Source organism: Micromys minutus (genome assembly GCF_963924665.1).
Source record: "Micromys minutus genome assembly, chromosome: 4".
In the NCBI taxonomy this organism is placed as follows: domain Eukaryota; kingdom Metazoa; phylum Chordata; class Mammalia; order Rodentia; family Muridae; genus Micromys; species Micromys minutus.
This window is the reverse complement of record NC_137973.1, coordinates 31083877-31109066: the sequence shown is the minus strand read 5'-3', so window position 1 is coordinate 31109066 and position 25190 is coordinate 31083877. Positions and strand designations below refer to the sequence as shown.

Sequence of the window (25190 nt, the reverse complement as noted above, 5' to 3'; positions counted from 1 at the left end):
CCTGCCCTTCTGGCACATTTGTGGTGGTTTGAATAAGAATGATCCCCACAGGCTCATTTGTTTGAATGCTTAGTCAACAGCGATTGGTATTATTTGAAAAGATTAGAAAGATTAGGAGGAAGTGTGTCCCTGGGGGGTAGGCACTGAGGTTTCAAAGCCCAGGCCAAGCCTGGGTTGTCTCTCTTGTATGTCTCTCTCTCTCTCTGCCAATGGAGCAGCTGGAGAGCTTCAGCTACTGCTCTAGCACCTGCCTAAGTGCACCACGTTCCCCACCGTGTTAATGGATTGAACCACTGAACTGTAAGCAAGTCCCAACTTAATGCTTTGTTCTATAGGAGCTGCCTTGACTACAGTCTTCACAGCAATAGAATAGTGAATAGGGTCTAATTCACTATTCCCTAACTAACACACTAATCCCCAGATGCTACTTTCTAAACCTAGCTTAGTCCTCATTCTACTCAAATGGACTTCTACAGGACAGTGGCATCACAGGTACCAGCACCATCCTCCTCAGTGCTGCTCTCCTTGTAGCCTCCTAGGTCACCTTGTGGACTCTGCCTGTTCCTGCACTAAGGTTAAACACACAGTTCTGACCATAAGCCCTCCATTTCTTACTCTGTAGCAGCTCCTTGAGAAACTTCATTCTCAATCCTGACCACCCAAATGTTGATTTTAAAGGTATCCAGAGTCTTAAATTCTTTCTGCCTTGCCTGACAAGCCCCAGACACTTCAACCTAGACACATTAAAAACAAATTCTTCTTTCATCTCTGTCCTCCACCCTTTCCAGCTATCAGTGTTTTCTAATCTAGCAAATGGAGTATCACTCCAAGCACTGGAGCCACAAGCCAGGAAGACATACTGTACTTTCCTCTTCTGCCTTACACTCATGAATTACCATTCACACTGCTTTTCAATTTTATCTCTACAGTCTCTTAAATCCATCCAATGCCTTTAACAAGACTTTATCTCTTTGGAAAACTGGGACCCAGAAAAGAACTTCCTTTTACCTTTCACAAACACTGATCAACCTCTATAAACACCTAATGTGAAGATTTAATATAAATATGATGACATATCCCAGTGCTCAAAATTCCTCAAAGGCTCCAATGAGCAAAGTTTGACATCTAAATTCTGTGTACCACACAAAAGCCCTTCGAACTGGGCTCTCCCTCCCATTAGTGCCATCCAGTGTACTTCAGATCTCAGTCGCTGTGCAGACTGTTCCCTGTCTGAAAAGACTGCTGGGCTCTTTCCTCTTCTCCAAGACCCACCTGAGTGCCAGCTCATTTGCAAAGTGTTCTCTGGACTCCACTTTCCCCCTCAGTATTCACAGTAGAACTCTGCCTACCACCTCTATCACCGTTTCCTCATAGCATACAGATTTTGTTTACTTACATGTTTGTGTGTCCACCAAACAGTAGCCCTGAGGGCAAAACCCATCTTAATTCTCCTGTGTCCCATTCACTATCAGGTACACAATTTTCTTTTCATTCTAATAATCTGAAATACATTTGTATATTACCCAACTACAGACACAACACATAACACACATACACACACACACACACACACACACATGAGTCTGTATTACACATAGGCAAGTTTATAATGGCTTATATCAAAGATATTTTGCTAAAGACTTAAAATTATTTTATTTGGAAGAGCTTCTCTTCTTTAATGATTGTTTTAATTCATACTAATACTGTATTAAAGCCCATCTGTACACACTAAGTCCCCAACAACTTAGTAGCATAAATGTGTTAAAATGCTTGAGAAACTACTGAGCCTGCATTCTCCCCTTGACACCACCTTCCCAAGGCTCCATCTCCCCACTCTGCACTGTCCTGGCCCCACCAGTCACTAGAGCAGCCTCTGCATCCTCCCCAACTCCTCTCAAATCTCACTGAAAAAAACACACTTAAGATTCAAGAATGTTTAAAGGTCAGAGACTCCTCCATGCTTATGATGTCAACTGCGAAGAATCCAGACAGAGAGAGGAGGGCAGGAAGAATCCAGACAGAGAGAGGAGGGCAGGGGCACACAATTCTTGGTAAGGTGGGAGGGAGAGATGAATGATTATTTTGGCAGGCTGTCTGGTTAATACAGGTCCTTCCAACATATAAAAATGTAACTTTTCAGAAAGAAAGAGACTATGGCCAGCTTCAACTCTCAAGGGACCCATGTAACATTAAATGGAAACACAGTGAAACTAAAACTTTAGACATTTCACTTAAATTCCCAAAGAACTCTAAGAGATTTGTACCACACATAACTCGTCGACAAGTGCAGAGGCTAGGGGATTCCCTCAACATCACACAGTACTAAATAACTAACCATACTATTTACAAGTTACCCCACCCACAACAGAGACTGGTGCCTACTCTAACAGTAGTAACTTCATCTAGAGAGGATGGACGAACATGGCCAATCTATCATTCACACACCCTCCCTGCTCAGACCCTTCTCAACTCCACAGTCAAAGAATTGACTCTGGGTTCAGACACTTTTTGCTACAAATCTGGATCTAACATTTTAAGACTGTGTAATTCTGGAAATACAACTATTTTGTGTCACATGTTCTTCACATATGAAATAGAAAAAAAAAACAGTTCATAACTCCTGTTTGGATTATAAATATTTACAATCTTTAGAGTAATACCTGATATATATCCTTAAGAAATGTACATTGCCTACTTAGTGCCCAAACCCTTGTTACAACACTCATGTAAGTCCACCTATCATTTCTTCCAGAGTTCACTCCTCCCCAACCAACCTCTCCAGCCCTACAAGTCTTTTCTTGTTTTTTCCTGTTTGCTTTGTGTATATGGTGGGAGTGGAAGTGTTTTGTGTTTTAAGAAAAGACTGTATATAGCCCAGGCTGGCCTTAAATTCTCTATGTTGCCAATTACCTTGAACTAGTAGTGGTCTTTCTTTTTCTATGACACAAGTATTGGGGATAGAGACTTACCACCTGTTTTTTTGCAGGGCTGGGTCTTCATGCATGCTAGGCAAGTACTCTACCAAGTGAGACACATTTCCAGCCCTGCTCATTTTTGTTTGGGATTGTTTGTTTGTTTGTCTGTTTGTTTAAAGACAGGTCTCACTATATAGCTCAAGCTAACCTCCAACTCATTCTGTAACCCAAAGAAGTACTGATCTTGCAATCCTCCTGTCTCAGCTTCCCAAGTAGCTGAGATTCTAGGCCTATACTTCTATGCCTAAAACAACATTTTTGTTTGTTTTAGATAAATGTATACTTTACATGCTTTTCTTTTTTCTTTTAGTTAGGGCTGAGAATGACCCAAGATTGGGTTTTCTTGGGTTTTTTTGTTCTTACCTTTGGCTTTGGTTTTTGAGTTAGGGTTTCTCTATGTAGCCCTGGCTGTCCTAGAACTTACTATGTAGACCAGGCTGGCCTCAAACCCAGAGAGATATGCCTGCCCCTGCTTCCTGAGTTCTGGGATTAAAGGCATGTGCTACCACACTCAGCCAAAATCAGGTTTTCCATAAAGTCAACTTTTAAGATATCCTACAAAAGCCAAAGTTCTACTTGAGCCCTTTAAAAACTGATTGGTTAATTACATATACATATGCTACTACTAACAAAACAATAGCAAATCAACAGCCTACACTAATTGTAAAACACACTATCTCTCAAAGGCCAATTCGCTAATCTTTAATAACTCCCAGCCCTCTGCCAACTATTCAGTTTCTAATTCTTGGTCATTTGTCTGCCAATTATTTAATATCTAGTGAATGGAAAGATCAGCAAGAAGAAAAAAAAATCAAACTACTGTACTATCTGTGTTAGTTATCCATACAAAATCAATCTCTTTCATTAATCTCTTTTTGTAAATTAATTTCCTTCCACATACAGCTAATAATCTTTAGCTTTCATTTGGCAAAGTTTTCTTTTTATAAAAGTAGATATTTCAGAGACAGGCACAGTAGTGTGTATTTGTAATCTCGGCACTCAGAAGGCTGAATCAGGAGGAATATTTTGAGCTCAATGTCACCCTAAATTACAGAGAGTACCATATTAGCCAAGGCTATATATTGAAACACTATTTCAAACAAGCAAAACAACAAATTAGATACTTCAACTCAAAGATCTTCATCACTCTTCTTTTTAGTTCTGCATCTATCTTTCCTACCATCTCTGACTCTATGTAAAGAACTTGCCACTGTCATTAGCTGGTCTTTTAGACACTTCCATCATAACCCCAACTTGATTATCAGTCACTTATTCAAGATTTGCCAACCTGGTCTACCATGTTGTAGACACTGATTTAACATCTAGGGACACAAACAAAGAAGAGGAGCCGCAGAACTACCTGACGGAGTGTGACCCTGTTAAGTGTCACTAGCACGGGACTATGTAGAGGAGCAACTGTTCTCCTCAGATAAGTGAGAGACTAAGTACTGCAGGAGGCTAGAGGACACCACTGCATTTCAGTGGAGATCCTTGATGTTGGCATTTTTATTTTAGGTTTTAAGTATTCATACTTAAAACAGACTTAAAATTATTTATTGGTTTCAAATATTTACCAATTTCTGATCTGCCCCATTGATACAATAAAGGTATAGAACAAATATAATTTGTATGTGTCCACTAAATAACTTTGTAGTTGTATTTGTAAAAGCTTTGACAGATCGTAAAAAGAAGTTTCAAATTATAATAGTAGACAACTGTAATCTCAATATTCAAAAGAGTGATGTAGGGAAGCTCCCTAGTTCAAAACGAGGCTCAGCTACCTAGTGAGTTCTAAGATATAGATAGATAGATAGATAGATAGATAGATAGATAGATAGATAGATAGATAGGTAGGTAGGTAGGTAGGTAGATATTTCTCAAATATTTCTAATGAAATACTTTTCAAGGTTTTTATTCTGTGTTTTCTGTTAGCTGCCATCTGTACTCAGAGTCACTTGTCTAACCCTAAATGATACCCAAATGGCAAGGCAGCTGGACCTAAGGATTCTGATTCTGACTCAGGGTTCATACCAGTTCTCTAAAGATTAAGGAGAAAATCACAACCGTTTAGTCACACAAATTCCACATTCGTATTGATGCTGTCAATTAGCTGTTACTATCCTTCCTGACAACTGTCACCCACCTGACAAATGCACACCTGTCAAGGCAGCAGGAAGGTACACTCTCTAATCCCAGTTATCTCCAGCACTACCTGGGTCTCTTTCCTTTGTGCAGGTCCCTCTTCTTATAGCATTTTTCTTTTAAGAACAAACAACTTGGGGTTGGAGGGATGGCTTGGAGGTTAAGAGCACTGGCTGCTCTTTTGGAGACCCTGGATTTGATTCCCAGCACCCCTATTGAACCTGTAACTCTGTTACTACAGCTCCAGGGAATTCAATGCCCTTTTCTGGCCTCTGCTAGCAACAGGAAGGTATGCAGAACATAGCCCTACATGTAGACAAAGCAACTATACACATAAAATAAAATAAAAATTTATATAATTAACATCCTATGTGAACAAAAGTAGGGAAGCTCAGAAAGTGAGTGTTTTTCTGTGTCATACTTTAGCATCATGAACTTTTAGAAATATTTTATCAGAGACCATTTTATTCCATATATTAAGTTACAGATGACAAAAACTGAGTCAAGTAAGTGAGTCACTGTCCAAATCATAGAGCTAACTAGTTCCCAAAACATAAATCTAGTGACGCTAATAACTGTTAGCTGATGTCACAGATCATCTGCTTTTAAACTCTCAGTCCCCTACCCTCGTATCCAGCTAAATCTCTGACTTCTACAGATAAGTACCAAAGAAAAAGATGTGTACTTAAAAAGTCAATCTCCCACCCCAAAAGGTCAATCTTTAAGCAGCACATATTCAGAAAAAGATTATCAGAGAGCCATAGCAAAACATAGCACTTCTGTGTGACAGTCAACACTAAGTAAGATAGAAACTCTACTTGGAAATACTCTACAATATCATATCACTAAGGCCTAAAGTAAGAGGGTAAGATAAAATTATGTATCATGGAGATCTCATTTTTATTTTATATTAATAGTTTGAAGCTAGAATATACTTTTTCAGAATAAACCTGTTTTAATTGAATACACTTGTCTTATACTAATTAAAAATCACTGCTGAGTTTTTAACAGGACAAAACATAACCTAAAACCAAGAGAGAAACAACAACTTTAACACATTTCTTCTGTTTGGCCCAAATGGAAAGCCTAAAGCATCAAAGCAGTATGTCTCCTTACATTCATTTAAAAGGGCATTCTTTAAAAAAAAAAAATTAAAAAAAAAACAAAAAAAACAAAAAACCACATTTGTCCTCTTCCTCAAGAAGGGCCAAATTCTCCACTGATGGAAACTCAACCTCCTAACTCAGTGCCAGTCAGGCTGCCAGGTAAAGAATATATAAGCCAATGCTGCTGTCTAGAAATTTATAATGGGCTAATTCCAATTATAATTATAAAGGGGGGAATATCAGCCAGTTTCCTTTTTTGAACAAATATTTACCGAGTATCAGAAATCAGAGACAAAAACAAAATAAAACAAAATTTTAAAAAGCAAAAGAAACCATAAAGAGGAGATAGCTCTTCAAAATCTACTAAACAGATTATTATAGTTGTTTCTCTACAACCATGCCAATCATTGAAAATTACCTATGAAACCCTTTGATAAAATACCTAATCAAAGACATTGTTTACTCAATCTTACTACCTTAAGGGCCAGACAGACACTGATCTGTACCAACACACGTGCTATTTAGTCTACATGATACATATATGAAGAATGTGGTTTGTTTTATCCCCAACTCAGGATAAACTATTTACTATGCAGATAGATGCTTCCAAAAAAATGTACTAAAAATGTTTAAGGTCAGGGGTCATGGTGTATGCCTAGCAGTTTTGAGGTGAAGACAGAAAGATGAAGAACTTCAAGGCTATCTTCAGCTACCCTGGGGGAGATAAGCTAGAGGAAACCCTGACTATTTCCCTCCCTCCATCCCCCACAATGACAAGTCCTGTTAAACTTGCTTTAGAAATTCTAGATCATGTGTACAAATGCGATGCAAATAAACCATTGAACCTTGGTACACACAGAACAGACAGAAGTAGCCTAGGCAACCCTTTACAGGAATATAGATAGCAACAGACCAAGTTTTCAGAAAGAAAGATCTTTGCCTTTTATCTCCCACAAAAACTACAAAAGCATCAGTTAGTACACACGTTAATGCTTCATTGGCCACAGTGTCTTTCTTTAAAACTAACCCAAGAAATCAAACCTAAGGATGAGTTGTAGCCATCATTATTCTTAGTGGTAGCAGTGTGGATAGTAGTAACTACTGGCTTTAAACATAGAAAAAACATTAACAGAAACATAAAAAAGGATCTCAAAAATCAAACTCAGTTTTACCTAGAATTCAAAAACAAATAAGGACTCTCAATTCTACCAAAGGGTCAATAATTTAAGACCAATTCAAGCAAAACAAAAATCACAAATTTCTCCTTAAATTATACATGTAATAGACCAAATTGATCCAGTCTGAAAGTATTAGGCTCAGATCCCCTGTAAGAACTTGAAACTACAAAACTTTGTAATTCCATCCTTTCCTCAAAAGCTTTACTACAATTAAATGCTTAGTACGCCTTTTTTAGAAATAATTTTATTACATTTATTGGGTGGGGGTGGGGGGTGCATGTTCCACAAGAGTCATCTCTCTCCTTCTACACGTGTATCTGAAGTACCAAACTCAGGTCAGCCTGAATGGTGGCAAATGCCTTTAAACTCAAAGGCAAACGTGACAAGATTTACATTGAGGTAGATTCCTAAGGAAAAATTCACAGAAGACAAATAGTGTGCTAAAGAGCTTCTGGAAGACTGCAAAGCCTGAGAGGAGTTCACAGACGACATCTGTGATAGAAGAACACAGGTCAAATGATCAAGCCAGTCCCAGGAGTAGATAATAATCCCCCTAAACAAGTACGTTTTCCTCCAACAAAAGATTATGCTAGAGGTGGAGATGGTTTGACCAGCCAGGAACACTCCCAACAGCCAGGTATGGTGAACAGAGAGGGAAGACTACAGTGTCAACATAGCCTGTCTGACCCAGGGAGCCAACAGTACACCAAGGGAGAGTGAGACCATGCTTCCCTTTGGCACTGGGTAGTAGGTCAGAGCAGATTAGGTCAGGCCTGGGGGGAGGGGGGTAGGAAGAAGAGCTCCAGGATACAGAAATGTAATAGCTCAGAAAGAATGAGCGTTTGGAAGCTAATTAAGTTAGCACCCCCATTCATGCTTTGTACCTGTACTGGCTGGTTTTGTGTCAACTTGACACAAGCTGGAGTTACCACAGAAAGGAGCCTCAATTGAGGAAATGCCTCCATGAGATCCAGCTGTAAGGCATTTTCTCAACTAGTGATCAAGGAGGGAAGGCCCAGCCCATTGTGGATGATACATACCATCCCTTGCCTGGTAGACCTGGGTTCTATAAGAAAGCAGGCTGAGCAAGCCAAGGGAAGTAAGCCAGTAAGTAACATCCCTCCATGGCCTCTGCATCAGCTTCAGCTTCCTGACCTTGCTTGGGTTACAGTCCTGACTTCCTTTGGTGATAAACAGCAATATGAAAGTATAAGCTGAATAAACCCTTTTCTCCCCAACTTGCCTCTTGGTCATGATGTTTGTGCAAGAATAGAACCCCTGACTAAGACAGTACCCATCCTTATCTACAGAGGAAGCAACTTTTTGTACTTAGACCCTGCTTATGTTTGACTTCATTACCTTTAATTGTTCACCTCTGGGATCACCTGACTTTTACTCAGAACGGGTGACAATGGACATTCAGAGTACTTCACCAAGGTCATCTTTGTAATTCGGAGTTTGGTTTAAGATGTTGCCTTGCCCTACCCATCTTCTGAAAAAGGTTTTGTTATACTGATGACATAATGCTAACTTCTGAGTATTTGCAGATTTGGAAAGCCACCAGAGACACACACAGTGCCTCTAAAGGAAAGATGAGAGATCAGACTGCACTATGTGCAAGGGCCAGTCACAGCTGTAAAAGTCTTACAGTATTATAGTCTCTTAGATGCATATAATACTTGGCAATGGTACAGACAAAATTCTACAACAGCCTGTGCTTATAAATATAATAAAGCTACAGGCATTCTGGGGATTCTTGGAATATGGGTAGATTTTCACGCCCCATCTTGCTTAAGCTGTCTGTCCTCTGTATATCTTGATAAAAACTAAGGAAAAGAAAAAAAAAAAAATTCCAGGTAGAACTACATGACACTGCAGTGTCATGAGTGTTATATGGGACTAGAACAAAAAGGTTCAAGATGCTTTTGAGCGCCTGAAATCCTTGTAGGACAGGTTAAACAGCTGTGTGCCTTACTACCCCAGTGTCCCTTCCTGTTAGAAGTTACCAGCTATTCAGGAAAGATACAGCTGGTGACTATGGCAAAAGCAACCTGATCATATTGTTCCAGCTGGATTTTGGTCTCAGTCATGGAAAGAAGCAGAAGCTATGTACATAACACCCACTATGAAACTAACTGCATTCTCAATACCAAATAGTTCTAATACTTACAACTTTGATCCTACCTAAACTCTAGAACAAAAAAGAAATCCAGATTCTGAGTCTTAAGCATTTACAATACTTTCTAGTAATTTCTAAAAGAAATCCTTGTGCCTCTTGAAACTGCTGCATATCATGTATCCCAGGCATTAGCACATGGTAACAATGGCCATAATTTAAAATGAGCACTCTCAAGATGCTCACAGTGGCTCATACCTTCAACCCCAGCATTCAGGTGGCAGAGATGGGCAGATCTCTGTGAGTGTGAGGCCAGCCTACCTGGTCTACAGAGTGAGTTCCAGAACAGACAGTACAATTACACAGAAAAAAAAAATGTCTCAAAAAATCAAAATAAATAAATTAATTAAACTAAATTACTCTCTTTAATAACATAAGGTAAGGAACCAACTTAGAATTCAGATAAAACTGATCTTGATTAGGCAGAGCACATCCCATGTTTTATGTTCTTCCCATTCTCAAAACTCTTTCCTAGACTTGTGATACAGAAAGTATTTTCTGACTGAATAACTGAGGAAGATAAAGTAACCAAAGTATTCCTGTTCACATAGTTACCAGGGAAAGCTAGGGAAAGACAAACATCCCAACTAGAGACTACATGACACCGTCACACGTGTATTACTCACTACTGAGCAACAAGAAAGAACATGAGAAAAACTTTCAGGAAGCCAAGGAAACAAAATCTTCCCAGTCTTCAAAAACATAGTCTAAAGCAGGCTACTGTCCAGTTCACTCCCAGCCATGAGTGAGTGGGGGGAAGAGAAAAAGCAATAAGGGCAGGTGGGCTTGTCAGCACAAAGACAAATTTCTTTCTCACATTCATCAAGAGCCTTAGAACAAACAAATTCAGGAGGTTCCACCTTTTTTATGGCTTGACTTACTTACATATTTAAAGATTGTGCAATGTATATACATGACAGCCTAATGTAACAATGGTTGCACACATTACCTTTGGAATCCATCAAAACTGTATCTAGATCCTGACTCTACCACTCTTCTGCTTATTATGACCTTGGGCAAGTGCTTTAGCTCCTTATAACACAGGCAGGAACCTTATACTTTAGTATTCTTAGCACCTTTAATAGTGCCTCAACAACAGCAGTGACTATTTTAAGTGAATTCATCTATAAGTGTATATAAAAATACCTACCTTAGGGTTCTAAATGAGCTATAAGGCACCAGGTTTAAGTCAGGGTAGGAGCTATTATCAAACAGTAACACGGTCTTCCTTTTATTTTCCAGCTAGGTTTAAGGTTATAACAGAGACCCTGGCAAAGAACAAAATGGGATACAGGTCCTAAAAGCCAAGTGTTTGAAGGGAAGGTGTTTACTACTAGAGACCTGGTCAGAAAACCCAGCAAACATTAGTCTTGACAGATGAAATCAGGAACAGTGCCAGGCCCTTACAATAGAAATATAACAAATGGTGATTTATAAAAGATTATTCGGAATCCTTGAGCATATGTCAACATACGTAGATAAAATTGTGGCCAAACAGAATAGAAAAGGGATGAGAAAGAACACGATCTTAATGTGTCTGCTTACTTATTTTTAACACCAAGTCCAAGCCTCTAACCTGTTAGTAAAAATATTCACCTGCTTAACAGTACTCACTTCCCTTTTTAGGCATGGAAGTTGTTCTTAACTGTTGACAATATACACCAGAAGGAGTTGAATTTAAGACTTACCTCTATTCCAAAGCCACATTACCTACAGCCTGCTAACCCAAGCAGCCATCCACTTGCAAGGGAAAAATTACTTCATCTTTAAAACTGAGAGTCAGAGAGAATATGCATTTAAATTCAAAATCCAAAGGAATCTTCCCCTTTGAATACAAAGAACATTCTCTCAAAAGAAGACAGCACTAATTACTTGTTATAATGCACTCTGAGCATGACAGCTGTAAATATCCAGTTAGTGTTTAAGTGCACAGAAAACCTATCTGGAACTGAAACAGCTTGTGGTTAGACATCATCATAATGTGGTCTTTAACTTCCCATTACATTTCCCAGGCATCTGATCTGCATTTTTAACCACCACCTACCTCCTAAGCAATATAATACAGTAAAACAGAACACAAAAGAGCAGTCAGGAAAGCTCCAGGCCAAGCTCTATTGCTTACTAGAGGCAAACAAACTACTGACTTCAACTCTCACTTCAGTACTAACTGAAAATCTCTGGTTAAAAGCAGTGTTTTCCTAAGTTTCCCACCAGGGTAACCTTCCCAAGAAAGATATCTCAAAGCAACTCATCTAAGCTTTCCTATTGTCTAACCCATTTGAAAATACACAATTACTATCTATTTCCTTTCCACAATAATAATTACTGAATTTTATTTCTCTTACAATCAAATTTCTCAATATTTATGAGGGGAAATTTTTACCTATACCTTGCATAATTTCATAGAATGTTAGTTACATGAACTGATTCCTCACTTGGTATTTAGTGTTCATAACTTTGCCTTAATATTATCTCTCTTGAAAATATTTAGTACTCACAACCAATTAACTTCTTTGTCCCTGTTTATGTACATATTGTGTGTTGCAGGTACATATACAAGTGTGGGTACACACATGCTTGTGTATGTGGAAGCCAAGAGATGACATCAGGTTTTATTTATAATTTGTCCACTTGTTTGTTTGTTTTAAATTTAAGGCAGGGTCTCTCATTGTCCTGGAACTCACTTATATAATAGTCGGGCTGGCCAGTAAGAATCAGGGATGGATCTGCCTGTCTCTCCTTCCTCAGTTCAGGGATTACAAGCATTACCACCACAGCAGCAGCTTTTCTATGTGTTCTGTGAACCAAACTCAGGACCTCATATCAGTGACAGACAGACAAGCACTTTAAGAAGTCAGCTATTTCCCAAGCCCTAATCACTAATTTCTTGGTGAGTATAACTCTACACCAGAGGCCTAACTTTTCAGAAAGCAAATATACAGTGTTTGTTGTTTACTTCTGTCTTAGATAAGTAATTCAAATTTTCTGGTCCTTGTTTTCCTTAACTAGAAAATGTAACATATAAAATTCCTTTCGTTCTAAAATGTTCTATGATGACATAAATGCTACATGTTTTACATTTGTTTCTCATGTTTTAGTGGTGTGTGTGTCCAAGTCTAATTTAACCCAGAATGTGGGTTTCCACAAGACCTAGCCTCCTACTCTTATTACTTACTGGGTTGTACTGCCTCACCATCACTTCAGTACATCTGTTCAGAGCCTAGTAAACAGAGTGCCCAGGAGACAGGAATGTATGTCTTCACCACTCAGAAAAATACCAACAGACATTTACACAATCTTAATTTTCATGATGAACAAGTAAGTATATGATGATGTAAAAAAGAAGAAAGTTTAGGTTGTTAAAATGAGAGACTTTATGCCAAACAAGTAGGAATTTATTTGGGAGCTCAAAAGAAGGCAGGATAAGGCAACTCTTCAGTCTAATTTTCAATTTCTATTTCCAGTATTATGAAAAGAGTTATGGAAGACTATCTCTAGTCAGTAAACAACAGCAACCAAGTTTTAGGGACATCAGACTTGTCCCCTAGTAAGTAATTGGAAATCAAAGGAATAAAGGGCTTAACATTCAAAGGAAACAGAAGTAAATGCTCACAGAGGGCTTTTACAGTAAATACAAACTCGCTGCCTAAAATGTGCAGTTGTCAGCATCACACTTTCCCAATGTCTGCACCTCAGTTCTTCTATGTAGACCAGCTCCACAGAACAACAAGTTCAGCTAACACTAAAGTCTCAGAGAAGAAAGCCCCTTTTTCTTTGGTGTTAACTGCTAATGATTCAAAAGCCACAAATCAATTAACTCAAATTTTAAGATAGCCTTGACTTAAAAACAAAACAACTACTACAGAACACAAAATTGACATTTCAGCTACATTTTACACATGAGGTTACCCAATTGGCTGTTAGTATCTAGTCTGAAGCTTACACAGAATCCTGTATCAGGTTTTAAGGAGTTCAGGAAAGATGCTCCTGTCCTCAGTCCTATTCTGCAATATCTGCTTATTTGCTCTTTCCCTGACTTCAGCATTTTCCTCCCAACTTAAGAATATTCTGGGAACCACAAAGTAATAGACTAGTCTAGGGCTAAAGCTCCTTCCCTCTTCCTTCCCCAAATCCCTAAATGAAGTCAAATGCCAAAGGTAATTTTCTCCAATTCCAGATCTCCCTTACTAAGACCAAAGAGGGGGTATGGGAATAGCTAAAACAGAAAGTGTATGGGGGGTGTTATTTATAGGACATGTAAACTTAGCAAACCTAACACAATATTACATATACATAGTCACAACAAAAGTTTTCATCAAAGTCAAAGACTTCTTGGCCAGAGCTAAGCAAGTTACCAATTGAGCTCTTTCCCCAGCTCTAAGGTTTAACATCTTGATTCTGAAGGTGTTCACTGAAGCCACTCTAGCCCCACACAAACCCTTACAAACTTCTCAACACCTCATGCATGTGATCCAAAACAGATACTCCATCAAATTTCGACCTAACAATAACAGATCAGTGGTTGAAATAAAGTTCAGAAGTACATTTCAGAGATACAACTGAATTGGGTATTATCTACTTCAAAAACTTCATGACATTGTGCTTTAGAACTCCAAGAGGAAATTAAACTTCATGTTAAACATATACGTTTAAGTAGATAAAATTACAAATATTTGACAGTGTTTTAAATCTACTATTAACAATTTCAGCTTACCTTAATATTTAACTCTCACTTGGGGGTAGGGAAAATCACCGAGGCCCAATGTTATATAGTAGGACTCTATACTACAGAACATGTTTTTGAAGATTTTAAAACAATTGTCTGTAGCTTTTGAAACATCCTGTCCTCCTGAATTTGAAGCAGCAGCAGCAGCCAGGCAGTGGTGGCACAAACCTTTAAATCCCACCACTGATGCAGTGGTAGTGGGATCTCCAAGTTCAAGACCACCCTGGTCTACAGAACAGCCAAGGTTACACAGAGAACACCTATCTCAAAAGACTTAAAAAAAAAAAAAGTCACATGTTGTCATCTGGCAATCCTCACAGTGGACATGCTTAGACAGGAAGACTGAATTCGAGGCCAGGCCAGTATGAGCTAAATAATGATGCCCTAAACCAAACAAACAAAGTGAGAAGCTGGGGTGGGACACATGGTTAAAAGCAGATGCGAGTGCATGTACACACACACACACACACACACACACACACAAGAATGTGTGTATCAAGTTTTCTTTAGAGGCCAAAATTTCCTGGTCCTCAGCAGTGTTTAGTAAGTAATCAGAGAGGCTGGGGTTTTGTTTTGTTTTTTGTTGTGTGTGTATGAGAAAGAGAGAAAGATTGAGACTGTGTGTTGGGGGATGAGTGTTAATATCCATCTCTAGTGAGAATGTCAAGATCGTGGTGACTAAAGCAGAATCTGATAGCCAGTGAGTGGCTGTGTCTAGCCACGGGTACACAGGAGGATAGAAAGGCACCAGGATCAATTCCCAGGAGTTTCCCCACTTGGATGATATCACCTATCAACTCCTGCTTCAACTTCCAAGGAATGTGTGCTTTCATTCCCTGCAGGGAATTAGTCCTGAGTGTACTGAATAGCTATCTCAATATGGTTTTTATTGCGAAATGTTTCTTCATAAGCTTTATGTTTATAGGGCCATCTCAGAATTTAAAATTAAGAATTCACTAACACAATGGACACTCTTATTTATTTGTCAATATGACCATTCAATCACTAATCATGACTAAAGATTATTAAATGCCTACCTAGTGTTAATTACTGTGGTAAGACCCACAAGGAAAACAAAAATAAAAGAGACTACTTATGTTTTTAAGGCACTTACAGTGCTTAGAAGAGGTATGCCAACGTACAAACAAGCCAAAGTATGAGAATATGCAAACAACACATGACAGGTATCAATGAAAAGTACAACTCAGCACTGGGGCAGCCGATCAGATCCTACTAGAAAACAGAACAAGAAAGACCTCCGTAAAAAGACCAAACACTGAAGCTTAAAGGGGACCCCTAGTAGTGGAAAGAAAAAGTCAACTTGAAGATTGTTGGCTGTGTTTGTAAAGTATTTTAAGGAGTACAAGACATACTAAAGCAAGTCTGATAAAATAGTCATTTTCTTTAAATTTGGGTTGTGAGCTCAAATTACCTATTGGGGCTTTTTCTCTAAAAATTTCTGAAAGCTTAAAATAGCCTATCAGGTAAAACTGAAAAGCCAACAGGTGGTACACCTTTAGGTCCCAGCACTCAGGAGGCAGAGGCAGATGGTCTCTGTGAGCTTAAGGCCTGCAGGTCTACAGAGCAAGTTCCAGGACAGCCAGGGCGACACAGAAAAACTCTCCCTCAAAAATACAAACCAACAACACATAACACATTGAAAAGGAAAGCTAGGTAGCGGGGACACTGGCAAATCACGGGTTGAGGCACAGAGTGGCACAGCACTTGCCTAGCATGCAGAGGTGGCCCTCGGGTTGATACCCAGCACCACAAGAGGAAAACCAGAAATAAGAGCCATTAACAAATGCAATCACAACACTCAGAAGCAGGATAGTTCCCCTAACCCTTTAAGCCAGTGGTTCTCAACCTTCCTAACGCTGCGAGCCTTTAATATAGTTCCTCATGTTGTGGTGACTCCCAACCATCAAATTATTTTGTTGTTACTTCCTAAGTGTAATTTTGCTACTATTAAGAATTGTAATGTAAATATCTGGTATGCTACACCTGTGAAAGGATCATTTGACCCCCAACCCCCAAAAAGGGTTGTGACCCACAGGTTGAGAATCACTGTTTTAAGGGAGCATGTGATTCTTTTGTTTTAGGCTCAAGAGCTTCAAACACTTCATACAGTATACACAAGAAGTATCTAGAACAGGGTGGAGTAGAGGTTGACAATACAGGCTAAGAATGAAGTTTTTATTGCCATCCCAAATCAGATAGCTGAGGGGAGTGAGAACCACCTTCCCAAATAACTTAAATGCCGGGGGAGCCAAGTCATCTCCCCCAAAACAAAGCAAAGGAAACTTCCAGCTACAGAGGTTTCCAGACGAGGACTGACTGAGTGGTTCTTCTATGCCTCCTTTCTCCCCTCCCCCAGCACTGACAAACAAAAACAAAATGTACCCTTGCCCACTTGAGAAAGAATCAAGACTTGGCAGTTCGGCTGAAGTGGATAGCTTCCAAACCAAAGCCCTTCTCTGGGGAAGACATTGACAGTTCAGAAAACAGAAGGAAATCACTAGTCAGTCAAGATCTGAAGAAGGCCATAAGAAGGTACCAATCCATCCTTCCACACTCCTCAGTGTCTTAACTTCTCCAGGGGAATCAGGAAATTGAAAATGTTCTCTATCTAATCCTGTTCTTCCCCAACGAAGAATGACAAACACACAATTCTTATATCAAAACCAACTTCTTTCCACAATTGAAAGGAAGAGTTGGAGTCTGAGAGCAGTGTCTGATTTACCACTGCCTGTTTGTTTTGGTTTGGGTTGAGGTTTTGTTCGTCATTGTTTTTTTTGAGACAGTCTCATTCTATGATCCAGACAATCCTGATACTATGTAGCCCAGGCTGAGTTCAAACACCCTGAAGTCCTTCTACTTTGGCCCACTAAGTACTGGGATTACAGGCATGAGCCACCAAGCTGGCTGGGGAGTACATGGGGATGACTCCTGAAGTGCTGGAATTACAGAAAGAGGCCACCATACTCAGCCATAGCCTATTCCTAATAACAAAAGTTTTGCTGGCCCAACTTAAAAATAAGTTTAATAGAAAACAACTTGAAGAGAATTAAGAGGGAGAGGAAAATAGATCTACACACTCAGTAAAACCTAGACTTCCTCTTATATCTAACTATTACAGCTGATGAATCCCCAACATGCTGTTAATCTCCCTTCTAGGCACCTAATTGGCCCAGGTCAAAAGTCCCTCCTCAGTGGTACTTCCAATGAAGCATTTTCTCAATCAAACCTTGGGAAGTATCACTGTTCACTCTGGTTTAAAAGGGAAGTGGAATGGGGTAATAAGCCATTCTATGGTCTAGCACAACACAAGATGGGAGAAGGAAACAAACACTGAAATGGGGCAGGAAAGAGAACAGTGTGGGAACCTCACATCTATTAATCACCTGCCAAAGGCCAGACACTGAAAATTCAATTGTACACTGAGCTGTCAAAGCCACTCTGGTTTTGATGAAATCCTTGGGTAGTCTATTTAAAATTAATAGGAAAGCATCATAATCCCTCCAATTCTCTGACTCCATACACTTCACCAACAAATGTGCTCTGGTTAAACAAGAAATTACTACAAGGTCCTTTGCTTTGTCCACCTACAGCACACATTATACACCACTGAAATAACCTTTGTTGGATTTGAGTCTTATCCCCATATGCTTATAATCCTTTACAACCTCACGGTTTACTGCACTATGAGATAAAGTTCTCCAGTGGTAGAGCACATGCCTACCGTGCATGAAACAGTGTCCAATTCTCAGCACCACAGAATAAACACAGGTCAGGCATGGATGCTCACATCTGTACTTAGAGCACTTAGGAGGCTAGCAGAAGAGCTCTAAGTTCAAAACAAGCCCGAGCTGTGTAGTTAAATTCCAAGCCTGCCTGGATTACAGTATAAATTCCATTTCAATAAATAAATGGACATATGGATGGATGGACAGATAGACTGACAGAAGCTAAAGCTCCACATGATCCAGCCTTGCCCAATCATGTTTGCCAGCCATAATGTCTTAGATACTACAGGAAACAATCTGCTTCATTCCTTTAAGTTTCTTATTCTGGCTCTATTCTCAGCCTAGAGTGTGCTACTCTCAGTCTCCTGTAGGCTATATGCTTAGCTCATCATTCATGGGCCAATGTCCTCTCCTCTGGGAGGCTCTGTCCTATGGTCACATGCCCAAGGCAGAACTGACCTGTGGGCCTCCACTTTCTACCCTGTAACTTTTATTACAACATTTATCACACTTCAGTACATCTCTATATTTACTATCTTTCAACTAGACCAGTGGGTCTCAACCTTCCTAATGCTGCGACCCTTTAATAGAGTTCCCTGTGTTATGGTGATGCCCAAACACAAAAACTATTTTGTTGCTAACTTCATTACTCTAATTTTGCTACTGTTATAAATTGTAATATAAATATCTGATGTTCAGGATATCAGATATACAACCCCTAAAGGGGTTGTAACCCACAGGTTGAGAACTGTTGAATTAGACTCTTATGCTTCTTGTGAGTAGAGAATTTTTCTGACCTATTTCTACCTCTTTAGTGCCTAGGACAGAGTTTGTAAGATGGGAGACATCTAAAAGACACTGGATGGGGCAGAACAGAAAACAGAACCAAAACAACAGGAAAGAAAGAATAAAAAAATCTGAGGCTGCAGATATGGGTAAACATTTACAAGCACTTGCTGCTCTTTCAGAGGACCAACGTTCAAATCCCAGCACCCACATCAGATGGCTCACAACCACCTGTAACTAGTTTTGGGGAATCCGGTGTCATAACCTGGCCAGGAGAGGCATTCGTGTGGCACACATACATACAGGCAGGCACTCCCACATACATATGACATTTTTTAAAAAATTAAAACTTAGGAAATCTTCACATTGTCTGTCTGAGTCAATGTCTCCTACAGCACAGGCCTGACGTGGTCCTACCTGACTCATCACCATGTTCCCCACGCCCAGTCCCCACTAGTGTCAGTGCCCCTCACTATCTCATTTCCACTCTGTGTTATACCTCAAGACTCTTCTTAGGCCTCCTCACATCAGACTCCAGACAGACATCTCTCTTCCCTTTCCACCTTTTAACACAAATGTATTAGTTTACCTTTTAAAGACTGCCTTTTCCCATAACATAGTCCCAAACAACATAAATGTCACCAGCACTCAGGTCAACCTATACAACGTCTTTACAACATTTTGACTACTGTCCTGTTTCCAGGATTTTGTTTGGTTTTTTCATTGCTGGAATCTGCCTTTTTAAGATGCTGCACTATGCCACTAAAGCTGATCTGAAACCCAGTCTTTGATCTTCAGCATCTCATGTGCTAGGATTTGGTATTGCAGGTAGGTGTCATTATACCTCTATCTACAGTAAAAGGCCTGGACTGTGCAATTAAATTAAATTAAATTAGAATTTAAGCTTTCCACTTAAAAATTGTGCCTGGCATATAAACAGAGGCTCAGCAGATACCCATTCCATTTTTCTCATAACTGAATCCCCAAGCGTAAAGGATACAAAGCTGCCATCTCCACTTCCCCCACCCCGTCCTTCAAGCACTTAACATAGAACTGAACTCACAGCAGGTAAAAACAAGTTTAATTAATTCCTCCCTCCCAAAACTATTTCTTAGAAGAAATTATTGGAGAAGACAAAACTAAACAAAACAGTTGAAAAACAATCCCAGTCTAGCTGTACATAATAAGATTCTTGTCTTTTCTGCCTCTGGTTTCCAACTCAGAAATAGTAGCACCTGACTGGAGGAAGTGATAAATGGTGCTCATGACATTGAAGAGTTTTATAATGACTACAAGAAGGTGGGGGCTGGCAGAGATAAGGATGGCAAGGACCCAAAAGAACAACTGTGTGCTTTTGTTTACTGTTTACACGTGTAGACTTCTCAGTCCCCCTCCCTTTTAACTAATCATATTATCAAAAAAATTTCCTTCAGGATATCTGAAGATTTTTCAGTACCCAAGACCTTAAGAAAGCTACCCTATGAGAGGCTTGCTGGTGCACACACCTTTAGTCCCAGCGTGAGTTTAAACTCAGCCTGGTGCACAAAGTTCAGAACAACCTTGTCTCAGAAAGATAGACAGACAGACAAGACAGACAGAAGCAAGCAAGCTAGTTAGCTAACTTACTCTAATAATGCAGTATAATGTGGTGAGATTCCCCTAGATACTGTGAATGAAGATTCATTCTAGCTAGAATATGACATCATCTACCAAGTGTTCTTACTCATGAGAAAGACAGCTTGAGAGGTTCGACCTTCACAGGTTCTCAAATTAGCATACATTAAGATACTTAGTATAGATTAGTTTTAATTACTCATAAATAGACAACTGATTTTATGGATGTCAAAAGCCAAATATTTAAAGCAAAATAATTTTATGTTATTATTCCTACTATTATTCCTATTATTATTTTCAGATAACACAGGCTTAGAAACATAAATTTAACACCAGTATAACCCCAAAATAGTAAATCTAGACTTAAAAATAATATTTTTAAAATAATAAATTCCTTCATAAAGTGTTGAATTCTTAGGCCAGTACTCTACATTAGCAGAACTAAAGGCTGTTGAAACTTATCATCCTTACCACAAGTTTTTGAGCAGAACCCCATCATAGTCTTGAGATTTTTCCACAGGCTGGTGCACTATGAAACAGGGACAAGCAGAGCTCAGACAGCAAGGTATGCAAATACAAAAGCTTCTGTACGGGATCTTACATTCACCACTGAGACTGTATCTTTTGGGGCCAGGATGGTACAGAAAAGAAGCAGAGGAGTCACAATGTACCGGCTCCTGCCTGACTCCTGTCCCTGAGTTCCTGGACCAAAGGGCTCAATATTTCACATTAAATCCACCCTTTGTTCAAGGGCCTACAATGACTCTATTGACCCTTCTATCCACATCCACCAGGCTGGCCTCTGAATCCTCCCACCCTCTTACTCCCCATGACTTGACCAACCCACATGCTCCAGCCACTCACACAGTCATTCAGACACACCATCACTGCACAGTATACATTCTATACTTTATTTGGAAAATGCTTTTGTTTGGGGCTTTTGAGACTGGATTTCACAAATCCCAGACTAGCAAAGAATTCTGATCCTCCAGCCTCTATCTCCCAGGTGAAGGGATTCCATATATCCATCACCACATCACCACACTCAATTTGTTCAGTGCTGGGAACAGAATTTAGGGATTTCTGCATGTTAAGCAAGCATCCCCAGCCCCTCAGAAAATCTTTTTAATCCTAACACAGAAAACATTATTTCACTGACTTCAATGTATATACTTACAGGTAATGACAGAGAAGTGACCTGGGCAAGGTCACTTTGTAAAGAGAAGAACCAAAGTGCATCTAATTTCACGGCCCGTACTTTTATAAGAGTAATCCATAACCTCCAAGTCTATTTCAAAACATACTAATTCAGAAACCTTTTGTTTAATCTCATTAATTCCTTGTTACTTCCAGTTTTCTCCAGCCCATACACACTCCAGTACAGACCATTAATCTTGATTTTGCTTAGACAGTTTGCTCCATTTAGTCTAAACACTGAAGCTTCTTTACATTAATGCCACCGTCACCCTCTGCCCTGCAGTATGCGTCATGTGTCAGCCCCCTACTCCAAGGGAAAAGACATCTTTTTACATCTTTCTATGTCCCCAGACACTGGAGCTTAGAGGTTGCTTTATCCAAGGGTGTGTTCAATCATTATTCAGCAATGGTTTTTTTTAAAGTTCTCTCTTCTATTATCTTTTTAAAAGCCAACTGAATTCAGATTCATGAAAAAACTTCCATGCACAAAATTTTAATTGTACAAATTTATCAGGCACTAAGATTCCAGTCTTGAGATTCCACAGGAACTATATTTCTGAGACCACATTTGCCAAGATTGATTTTTCCCCCTTTGGTGGGGTTAGGAGTTTGTGGTAAGAACACTTCCTTAGACACACACACACATACATACAGTCTCTCTGTCTCTCTCCAAGAGTCTCAGCCAGCACTGTTAGAATATGTGAGGGATTTGGGAGCTCAGAAACATTAATAAGCAGTATAATGTCCCCATAACAAAGTGAACATTTATTTTTGATACTAAATTGTTCCACAATAACTCACTTGGCTGCATACAATGTACCTCAGATTTCTAAAACGTCGTCTAAGAACTGAGAATAGCAGTGGACAAATTGAGTTGCTTGTTCTACACTTATTCCTATGTTCATTCAAAGTCTTTACTCCATACCCAGTGGAGTAACATACAGTTCAACAAAAGAAGTTAGATATAAATAGAAATTACCCATATGTCATAACTACCATTGGCACTAGCCAACTCACATGGATTAAAGTAACTATTAGCAGTCAAGACTTCAAGAGGATATGTGTGATCTTTTTAAATCCAATTTTAGACTCCAACTGAAATATCTTTCCACTAATAGATAGAAGGAGAGGGGGTTGAAAAAGAGAAATAAAGCAATTATTACTTCAAGAACATTTCCAAATTATGACATAACTCCATCACAGCACATGGAACATACTTTGCCCTATACAACACACCAGCCTTTTTTCTTTGACAAAGTTTTACTTTTTTCTCCTCCACAGAGAAAGTCCCTGGTACTAAAATGAAAGGGATAAGACCAATCAGAGCACTAAAAATAAATAAATAAATTAGTAGTAGTTTGGAAACTACCTCCCGTCTTTAGACGTTATGTCCAAAGCAGACATCTATTCAGTTCTAAATTATTCACGTTAATGGATAATGATTGGCACAAAGGTGCTGATAATCCAAAATGAGAGAGAAAAATCGAAAAAGGAAAATCTATTTTGGTTTTGGAATGTGTGTTTTCAGCATATTTACCTTCTCAATTATGCCTAGCATGAGCTAATATTTGTGTTCATGTGCAATCTCTAAGTACACAGAAACTGGCCTGGATTAGGAAGGCGCTCTGAAGATGCCAGCTCACTAATAAAGTTAGAACAAACTGCCATTCAGCCCTGTACAGGAGGAACAGCAATTTCTTTTATTTTACATTCTGTTCAGCCTTCAAAATATCAACAGACTAGCACAGCAGATTAGTAAACTTAAAAGACCTGCTTGAAAAACAGTGATGGCAAGAACACAGTTAACTCCTCATTGTTTACCTAGAATGTGTTCAGTCCTAAATTATGTACCACCAACATTTAACTACAAGTTGGATTCTCCCTGGCAGACTTCTCCATCCCTTAGGAAAAGAATCTCACTAGGAAACACATTTCCTAAACGTCCTCTTAGCTATGCAATACAGGAAAAAATTAAAATAGAAATTAGCTACTATTTGGAGTCTTCCTACCACCACGACTTCTCCTTATTTTTCTTATCCACCTGAAACAGGTTTGAGAGACAAAGGGATCCAGCCTCTTAAGAGACCTAAGTATACTGTAGAAAAAGCCAAAGACCAACAAATTACCAGCTTCTAAGTAAAACATCCTATGTAGTTTTCACAAAAAGATAAAGCAAAGGCCAAAGTCGGATTAGCAATTGGCTTTTGCAGTCATGAAAATTCCCTAAGGGTTTTTTTTTTTTTTTTTTTTTTTTTTGGCGGGGGGACGGGGGGGGGGATCTTAGATCAAATTTCACCATTCTGCTTCTCTCAACTTCCCTATTTTTACAAGTGTCTTGTCCCCAAAAAGACACCTAGGTTAGACAGATACTCTAACACCAAAGAGGAAAGACAGACTCTGAGGGCTGGTCCTTGTGAGCCGACAGGCTAAAAATACGCCGGCCCAGTAAACAAATCCCATTCCATCTCGACAGGAGCCACACCGTTAACCTAGTAATTATGAGAAGAGTGAAATCACGCAGCCCCCAGCTTACTCATCATCAGCTTCTAAAGTTTCCATCGGCTCAGAGCAACTTTTCTTTTTTTCTGAAGTCCATAAGCCTGCCCTAGAATTTCTACACCTACACTCACACACAGCCTCTCTGCCTCTCTCCTCTCCCTCCCCACCCCCTTCCTCCATTACTGGACGCACCTCGGCTTGGCTATCGTTAAAAACAAACTTGTCTTTTCTTTTTACTTTTATAGTGACTTTAAAAAAAACTTTATCTTACTGGGGAGAGGGGGGCTAGCGGCTCCGTCTAGACCTCCCTAAAACTCCGCCATCCCTCTCCCAAAGTCTAGCTGACAAGAGGGGACCATCCAAACTGCCCAGCACAGCTCGGGAAAGGACAGGAACCGCCGGCCAGGGCTGGGAGCGCGGGACACAGGTGAAAGATTGGTGTGAAGGGGGAAGGTGGGGACCAAGCAGGGAGTGGCGAGGCGAGGAGCGGGTGCTCAGGGGAGATGGCTTCAGGTGAAGTCTGGTCAGAAAGAGGGAGCAGTGGAGCTCGACGACGCAGAGTTTGGGGCGCTGGGGAGGCGGGAGGGGCGGAGGGAAATGGGGGAGGGTGTCAGGGCTTGGGGGCTCCGTTACCCTCGCGACTCTCAGGGCAAGGCTCTAGGCCGGGGCGGAGCGCGGGGCCCGGCCGCCTCGCCTCATTCCTCGGCAGTGACCCCGGGGTCCGAGCGGCCCCTCCCCCGACGACGATGGAGGCGGACACTGCGACCGCGGCTGTTGCTCTCCACAGGAGATGGAACTGGAGCCAAGCCGGGACTGACCGGAGCTGGCCTCTTCCCAATGGCTTTCCGCCGGCTCCACACCGGGTCGCCACTCGGACTCCAGCGACTGGTTCAGGATCGGTGGCTTTTGGCCGTCCGGCCGGAAACAAGCGCCCGTTTCCGGCCGGAGCGGGTTGGCGGTGACACCCTAGCCGCCCCCGGGCCTCCTCCCGCCCCGCGCGGCCGGCCCCGCCCCGCCCCGTCCCGCCCCGCCCCTCCCCTCCCCG

General features: G+C 40.2%; 1 protein-coding gene across 2 annotated transcripts in view; it reads right to left on the bottom strand.

Moving 5' to 3' along the window:
• The window catches only part of OTUD7B (OTU deubiquitinase 7B), a 55726-nt gene extending 30818 nt beyond the window's left edge, over window positions 1-24908 (bottom strand). The window contains exons 1-2 of one of the 2 annotated variants that reach the window (XM_080915307.1): window positions 24779-24908; window positions 20921-20978 (exon numbers count right to left, since the gene is read on the bottom strand). The gene's annotated coding sequence lies outside the window, so the exon portion shown is untranslated. The remainder of the gene's footprint in view (window positions 1-20920; window positions 20979-24778) is intronic. The other variant, XM_080915308.1, reaches the window with a different exon arrangement.
• Window positions 24909-25190: the final 282 nt, after the last annotated feature.